This window comes from Octopus bimaculoides, chromosome 26 (assembly GCF_046866305.1).
Source record: "Octopus bimaculoides isolate indiv1 chromosome 26, ASM4686630v1, whole genome shotgun sequence".
NCBI lineage: Eukaryota > Metazoa > Mollusca > Cephalopoda > Octopoda > Octopodidae > Octopus > Octopus bimaculoides.
In genome coordinates this window covers 26,339,591-26,348,882 of record NC_142953.1, presented here as the reverse complement: position 1 = coordinate 26,348,882, position 9,292 = coordinate 26,339,591, and the positions used below count along the sequence as shown (strand labels likewise).

Genomic DNA, 9,292 nt, shown 5'->3' with positions numbered 1-9,292 from the left:
GAAACATCCTGTATATACACACACATACACACACACACACACACACACACGTATATGTTTCAAACAGATCCCTCTATGCGACTTAGATTCACTCTCATTAGTGGTGAGTTTGAAGCAGATAGAACTACCGTTCAGAATGTCCACAAGAAACCCTTTGGAAGGCTGCAGATACTGACCATTCCACAAAAACAAAAAAAGGGTACTAGGAAACTTATTTCCAGATTTCAAGAAAACTTGTGCGATAGTATTCACAAAATTAGGTGTCTATCGCCTTTTGAAGTGCAATCATTGACAAATTTACATTCCAAGAATAATCGATGTTCTCAATGAAAATGAACTGAAGCGAACAGTGGTGTTTTGCGAGTGGTTCTTCGCAAGGTGTGTAGAAAATGCGTATGTTCCAATAAAGATTGTTTAATGGCTCAGTTAATCGCTTGAACCTACTGGGGACCTTGAAAATCTGTCTATTACAGATGAAAATCATGTTAATTTCTCACGGGGTAAAGTAAAGTATGGTTCAACTTATCATCCAAATGATTTAACCGCATCATTCTTTTTTGACGATACAATGATTGGTCCTGTTTACGTGAACTTGCTACGGCAATGTGTCATGTCAAGTATTCAAGAGGATTTTTAAAATATAGAGATTTCCAACAAATTGCGACACCGCCACACTACAACATTAATCTAAGGAGCTACATTGATGAAATTTTGCCAACAAAGTGGATTAAACGAAGAGGTTCAGTAGAATACTCTCTGCCTTCACCGGATCTCACAACACAAAAGTTTATTTTATGGAAGAACTTAAAAGGATGAAGTTTATGTACAAAACCGGCAACAATTGAGGACTTGAGGGCAGCCATTTAACGAAAATGTGTACAAACATCGAACGAAATCTTTTTTAATGTTTCAGATTCTATTGCTTCACATTATCAGTAGGCCCTGGACTAGAACCTGCCATCAGTTTGAAAACAGGTATTCATAAAAAAAATTGAATTATATCTGTAGATCCTATTCAATTTTCAAAATGAAACATCTTAATCAACACTAACTTAATAATCATTCAATATGTGCATACATGTTTTGGGGATACCCTGTATTCATAAGGAAACTCAGCTGTTGCGTTTTTGAAAGTACTGTCTTAACCTGTAATCGCGTAACGAGAATCCTTCGAAGATGTATACGCATTACATTACAGGAATCGGAACGGGTACACTTCTGTAACGTGGAGATGCGTCTGTGTGAAAATGTACGATTGCACGTATAGGTCGTAATGTGAGAGCTACAGAATTCAATATTTCGTAGAGGGTGGACAGATACGTCCAATTATATCAAAAGTTGGCAGTTGAACTAGCAGTGAAACGGCGCGTAGCTCCAACTTTTAATTTACTAAACACAAACACATGTATATGTATATATATATATATGTATACATATGTATATATATATATATATATATATATATATATATATATATATATATATATATATATATATATATATATATATGTATGTATATACATACATACAATTGGCCAATGAGAGATGGAAGATACGAGATTTTTTTTATTAATCCTTACAATTGTTTCGATCGATCTAGCATCGATCCCTCTCGGATGGGATATTCAGCAACTCAATAACCAAATACACAATGAGCACTGAGAAAGTGATCGTTCGTGCTTTACCAGTCAGCCACCAAGTATAAACCATTAGTTTTATTATGTAATATATATATATATATATATATATATATATATATATATATATATATATATATATATACAATACATATATATGCATATATATATAATATATAACACATACACATTACACATGTAAAATGCACGCGCTCACACACACACATACACATGGTTGAGTTTAACAATAGCTGCATTGACAATATTTCGCCAAATATATTATACATGTGTGTGTGTGTGTGTGTGTGTGTGTGTGTGTGTGTGTGTGTGTGTGTGTGTGTGTGTGTGTGTGTAATATGAATGGACACAGGCGGACTCATGCACGTTATGTACTCATACATTACTTTATTTGCGGTTGTGGATGCGCGTAGGCGTATATACACACATATATGCATACATAGATACGAGTGCGTATTGTGGTGTTAGCAGGAAGACATTTGAAGTCGTATTTGTTTGTGCTACACAGGTGCATGTAGACACACACACACACGTACACACACAGAGACTTACTCAATCACACACACACAACGCATATACAGACACGTAATGTATATATACATACTCATATATAGATATACATACGTATTGTATATATAACATACCTATCTCTGTATAAAACGTTCAAATGTGCGTATATGTATTCGTGGGGTGTATATATATATATATATATATACATATATATATATATATATATATATATATATATATATATATATATATATATATATATATATATAGAGAGAGAGAGAGAGAGAGAGAGAGAGAGAGAGAGAGATTATGCACATCAATGTATATGTGTGTGCGCGTGTGTGTGTATATGTGTTTAGTACATAATGCTCTCGAGCCTTCCTTTAAAACATTCTCTATTATCTCATCTGCTTCTTCCTCCCCTCCGTTCTCCTCTTCCTCCTCATCACCAACATATCTTACTCCTCGTTCTTCTCCACCTCCTTATCATCATCATCATAACCATCGTAAGCCATGCCAGTGGTCGTCATAACAGAGGCTGCTATTCTCAATCTTTTTGGGTTTTTTTCCTCCTCATTCTCTAGACAAATATTTCTAGAATGTGGATATATAATCCTGCTGCTACATATTACTGCATGGATGGATATTGCGTGTGAAATACAATAAATACACAACGTTTGTTTATTTCTGCATAGTTCTTTAATGTCACCTTCGCGATTAAATAATAACTCCTGCTCTCAATCGTTGTTCGCAGTATTGTGAAGCGGCATCGTTTGTATTCTATATTTGTAGAAGAAAGATAGAGAAGCAGTAAGGTTGATCTTGGCTTCTGCACTCAATCGCTGTACTGTATTGTGAAGCGGTATGTTGAAAAAAATTCTATATATGAAGATGAAAGATGGAGGCCCGTAAATGGAGTTGATCTTTGTCCCAAATTTAGTCACCTGATTTACGTTAAATTCCTTCCCATTTCCTCATTTAGCTTGTGCACCTTCAACACTATTAACATTCATTTTAGTTTCATGTCAGTTTATGAAGATATAATTTGACGGTGTCTAACTATTTAACTCCAGCCTCAAACCTTTCATATCTTGATGAGTTAACGATGACCCCCTGGTTAAGTCTATGTGCTCACTCGAATCGCGAGAAATAGCTGCTGAATCTATCTCGAATGATACACTGTTCTCATCAAAAAGAGAACAGACTGGATAGGATATTCTTTGATATTGTTCGATTAAAAGACATGGCTGTTGTTCCTGACTGGAAAAACCTTTGATCATAGAATATCTGCTGATTTGGAGCTAAATAACAATAATAACTACAACGGAAGATATATAACTGGTGATATAATTGTAAATATCAGCAATATGGTCGCAGGAAAATACCTGGTGGGAAATATCAAATACTAAATATGTTAAGGTTTTGCACAGCCTATGAGGGTGGGGCTCAGGTACTTATACTGTCCGTTTGCCTGGATAGCTTTCAAAAATAGCTCGGAGATCTCAGAGAGTTTCCAGAAATTCAAAGGAAGGGTCCCGGAGATCCATGGAGGGTTCGGAGATTCAAGGAAAGTCTGGAGGTCTAAGGAAATGCTCAGAGATCCTAAAATAAGCTTGGAGATTCAAGGTGTGGCCTGGTGACCCAAGAAGGGTTCGTGAATTTCTGATGGAGGGAGAAGTGGAACCCATCGTCTTCTCATGTGGTGACCCGAAAGCAACCTCGTTCTGCTTTCCACAATTTCTCTTGATCGGAGGCTGTGGGGAGGGAGAACACATTGGTATTGTAGAGAGTTGAAAAGCTGAGTTTATCAATGCCATTAGTAAATAAAAACTCCTTATGCTAATGGGATGTGCAAAATATCCGTTTAGGGTGAGAAGAAAACAAAGTTTTTCGCCACCCCAATAGATCTTTGCCCTTTAAAAAAAAAAGTGGTGAGGTAGTAACTCGAATGCGAGCAGTTGATCAGCAGCTATTGAACAATACAGACAATGAAGATTAGAGCAGGTCAGGTTTTAGAACCACCGACGGCGGTGGGATATGAACTCAGAACCTAAAGAGCAGGAACAAATACTGAAAAGCACCCCCCCCCTCCATGTCATAACGCTTCTTCCAGCGCATTGTCGTCCGTTTGACTGCAATAAATTCTCTCAGATAAAAGAAAATTATTTACTTTTAGGAACTAAAGTTTGAGTCCGGGTTTCGATTTTAGGCAGACTTCGGGTTGTTCTGTTTTAGATTATTTTAATTTTTTTTTTTTTACTTGTATTCACTCGGTAGACTGAATAGGGTGTATGTGTGTGTGTGAAGGGATAGTCGAAAAAAAACAACAACAACGACTATAGTACTTATTCTTCCTAAGTCTGACACTTATTCTGACGCTCTCTTTTTGCTGAATCGCAAAGTTACGACGAGGACGTAAACAAACCAACACCAATTGTCAACCGGTTGGAGAGACAAACACACAAACACAAGCATGTATATTCGATAGGGTTCAATGCAGTTTCTGTCTACCAAATTCAATCAGAAGGCTTTGGTCGGCTCTGGGGCTATTGTAGAAGATGCAAGCCCGAGGTGCTGCTCACTGGAACCATTTGGTCTCCAAGTGACCTTCTTAAGCATACAATCATGTCCAAGAGGGCAAATGTTTTCTTCAACCGCCACCAACACTACCATAAACAATACCGTCATTACTATCACTAACATAAAATTCAAAATTGAAAATAAAATAAAATAAAATAAATTAAAATAAGAATGAGACTTATTCTTCTCCTTGGATGTTGAGATTTTGTTTATAAACCGAAAATAGAAAATAGTGAATGTTTGATTTAATGAATGCAACGGTATCTCATACTTTCTCGAAGTTTCTATCTACATTTCGTAATGTACAACAGCAATCGATATATTTTCCCACTTTATTATTATTATTAAGATAGTAGGGTTTGATGTGACATGAGGAGGACTTGGTTGCTATTTCTAGAGAATCGAAACGACAGCATAGAAACTTCGCTCGCTTGAAAGAGGTTTGACATCATAGAAATGCTAATCCGGGTTTTTAAACAACTAGGTACCAATGGATCTTTTGACCCATTGACGTTTCAGTTTAATCGATCGCAGATAACGTTCACAGACAGCAACAAGTCTTCATCATTGCTTGAAATTTTTTTGCCGAATTTATGCGTCAAATACTTTAGGCGCATGAGTGATTGTGTGGTTTTGCAACCATGTAGTTTCGGGTTCAGTCCTGCTGCAAGGCACCTTGGCCAAATGTCTTCTAATATAGCCCCGAGCCGGCCAACCCCTTGTTACTTAATTTGGTAGCCGGAAACCCAAAGAAGCCCGTCGTGTGTATGTGTGTTTATATATATATATATATATATATATATATATATATATATATATGTGTGTGTGTGTGTGTGTGTGTGTGTGTGTGTGTGTGTGTGTGTGTGTGTGTGTGTGTCACTTCCCACATTGCTTGACAATTGGGGTTGATTTATTCGACTGAAGCCTTCAAAGCAGTGCCCCAGTATGACAACAGTCCAATGAGTGAAACAAGTAAAAAGTAAAATATAAACACACTCAGGAGAGGTGTGAACACTCCACATACTCCATTTTCTTGTTCCTGCTAAATACGGACGATCGTTCTTTCTCTTGTCACAACGATATCAAAATTCTTCTCCATCTCATCCAAATATGATAAAAATTATCGGTTGGTTACATTGAATGAATACACCTGCCACAGAGTAAATCCTTCTCTTCAAGTCATTTTCATAAGTTTCAAATCATTTTCATAAGTTTCTCTTACACGTCCATGCTTGTTTTCAGACTTTAGACTTCTTGTTACCGCTTGTTCCATACGTTTTGAGTAACATAAACCTTTCCTTTCATAAGTCCAAAGTTACTCTATTATCTTTTGTATCTTTTACTTGTTTCAGTCATTAGACTGCGGCCATGCTGGGACACCACTTTGAAGAATTTTAACAAACCGACACCAATACTCAGTTTTTCTAAAGCCTGTCGTATATTTTGTGGAACCGCTAAGTTATGAGCGCATAAACACACCAGCACCGGTAGCAAGCGCTAGGAGTGGCAGGGCAAACACACACATATACGATGGACTTCTTTCAATTTCCCTCTGCCAAATCCACTCACAAGTCTTTGGTCAGACACTTCCTCAAGGTGCCACGCAGTTTGACTGAAATCGGAACTACGTGATTGGGAAGCAAACTTCTTACCGCAAACAAGTCCTGCCTGCACCTGTTGGTTGAAAATGAAACTAGGAATGTGTATCATATGGTTCCTGGACAACAGATAATGTCCTGTTTACCATCACATGTGATACATAAGACAGGCAAAGGGTTTTAACTATCTTTGATAAAGACAGAAGGTTCAGTGCGAGATCCATTAGAAGGGCAGACAACAGTTTGCATTACATTGAAGCTGTGCTTCATGTTACCTATATATAGCAAGGTGAAGTAAGTTAGCAATGGTTAAAGAAACGCAGGCGTATCCGAGTGTTTTTAAACGCAGTACGCGCATAAGAGATATATCATCTCTGGACGAAAACCTCAGTTTATTTTGCGTTTTCGTGATGTAATTTGCTTCAACTATGATACACAGGTGGCTATGTAAGTATTCAAGAGATGGGGCAACAGGAGAGACGTCCAAGTGGGATAACAGAAGACTTACCTGTCTATACAAGCAAACGTAGACACATGAATGATAGCCTTCGAATATATAGGAGCTAACATGAACTAACATATATGTAGGTACACAGGGTATATACGGGGTAACATACCTATAGGTATGCAAGGTATATACGGGTTAACATGGACTAAAATACACAAGCATATAGAATATATTATATGGGCTAACATACATAAGCATATAGGATTTGTGGTAAGCAACATATATGGGACAACAGAGGGTTCTCTTCAGATAGTTGAGGCACATTATACTATTATCACTGTTATCCCAAGCACCATAGAAATTGTGCATAGGAGGCTTAACAAGGCTAACAAAAGTTAAAATCTCAGTCATATTGTATCAGAGGTGTAGTAGCCTATGGGATAATATGAGCAATGTAAATGAAATATGTATTAATGTGTTAACAGGATCTAAACATAGGAATATAGGGTATACAATAATGTAATGGTAGGTGTTTGGGAGAGGGGTGCATCCAGTACGATATAAAGGGTTAAGTGTTCTACGTATGTTAGATAAAAGACCTCTAAAACCTTTATATACGAATGTGGCCATGCGAACCCATAGTCCTATTACTATAGAACGTACGGACAATATAGTGGGGGGGGGGGGGTATGTGTGTGTGTATATATATATATATACACACACACACATACACAAGCATATTTATATCTTCCAGGTGGTGCTATTAAATTAGACATAGTCTGGGCTAACTTCAGCTGAAACTTATCTAAGTTATCTATCTATATATATATATATATATATATATAAATAAATAATATATATATGCATCTGTCTATCCATATTGTCTCACTAACTCACTCTCTCTCTCTCTCTCTCTATATATATATATATATATATATATATATACACACATACATATATATTATACGCACGCACACACACATATACACTCCTCAAAGGGAATAATAAGGTAGGTTCATAATGAAGGGGATTAGCAGCTGACACATGGATATGTTCACCTTGGTTACTAGGCAATTATCAGTCCAAGCATACAGATTAATACTTAAGACTAATAGGACGTCAATAAGCAGGAAATGTAACCAAAGAAACAAGAGGTGGTCTGCATTAAAAATAGCATACAACACACACACACATACATTGAGACAAGCCTATTCACACACACACACATTGACACAGGATTTATCTAAGTCCTGAGTGTAAGGCAGCAGTCGGCCTTTGCTCGAAGTTCAATACTGCCTATGTGTGTGTGTGTGTGTGTGTGTATTTTCACGTATATCTTGTATCTTTAACTTGCTTCACTTATTGAGTGCGAACATGCTGGGGGAACTGCCTTGAATTTTTAGTCGAATGAATCGACCCCAGTACTCCAGTTTTTACAGCCTGGTACTTATTCTACGGATTAATAATGTCTGCCGAACCGCTAAATTGCAGGGACGTAAACACGCTGGAACCGGTTGTCAAGCGGTGGTGTGATACAAACAGAAACAAAGACACACACACACACACATAATTTTTATATATTTATATAGTTATATGTAGGTGTGTATATCTATTTATCTACGCACACACCTACAATGTATGCATACGCATGCGTGAACATAATTAATTAGTATTCTTATACCTTTCTGAAAAGTACATATTTTTGAAATTAAAATTTTGAATAGATACATTTTCGAGGGTGTAAATTACGATGATGTTGATATTAAAAAGATATTTAAAAAAAAAAAGTTTCCGATCATTTTCTCCCCGCTCCTCCTCCACTTTATTTCTTCATAATTGTCTTTGTAATGCATATTTTAAAATGATATTTTGCATAAATAATTTTCTGAATGTGTGATGTTGATGTCCCAGACGAAGAAATCTGGAAACATTCTCAAATAAAAGTGTAAACTACCAAATTCATGGTTATTGGTGGTAGATAAAAAAAAAGATGTTGGGGCTAGGAAGGGGAAGAAGGATTCGAAACCCTTTTAAATGTTATGAACACAGTTGCAATTTATACCCTTGAAAACATATCTCTGCAAACTATTTGCTAAAAATATGCAAATTTCATAAAGTTTATGAGCAAACACAATCGGTAGGTACCAAGACATACATGCGCGCACAGTATGTATACGCAGACATGGCTGTGTGGTTAAGAAGTTCGCTTGCAACCACGCAGTTTCGGGTTCAGTTCCACTGTGCGGTACCCGGGCTGACTAATGGCCTTATTCGATATATATATATATATATGTGTTTCCTCGTGTTTATCCCATCCTACCGCTTGGGAGCTAACGTTGATTTGTTTACGCTCCTGTCATCTAGCAGTTTGGCAAAAGGTACCGATACAATAGCTACCAAATTAAAAGCAAAAAAAAACAACGACTAAGAACTAGGGATGTTCAACTAAAACTAAGTCCCAGCAGGAACGCGGCCTGATGACATAAACGAGAAAAAGAAAA

General features: G+C 36.9%; 1 protein-coding gene and 1 long non-coding RNA gene across 5 annotated transcripts in view; one reads left to right on the top strand and one right to left on the bottom strand.

Moving 5' to 3' along the window:
- Positions 1–9,292, top strand: part of LOC106883971 (uncharacterized) — a 239,096-nt gene that overhangs the window by 94,377 nt on the left and 135,427 nt on the right. The window lies entirely within an intron of this gene.
- LOC149130998 (uncharacterized) overlaps positions 1–9,292 on the bottom strand; it is a 95,808-nt gene that overhangs the window by 53,564 nt on the left and 32,952 nt on the right. The gene's annotated exons all lie outside the window — the stretch shown is intronic.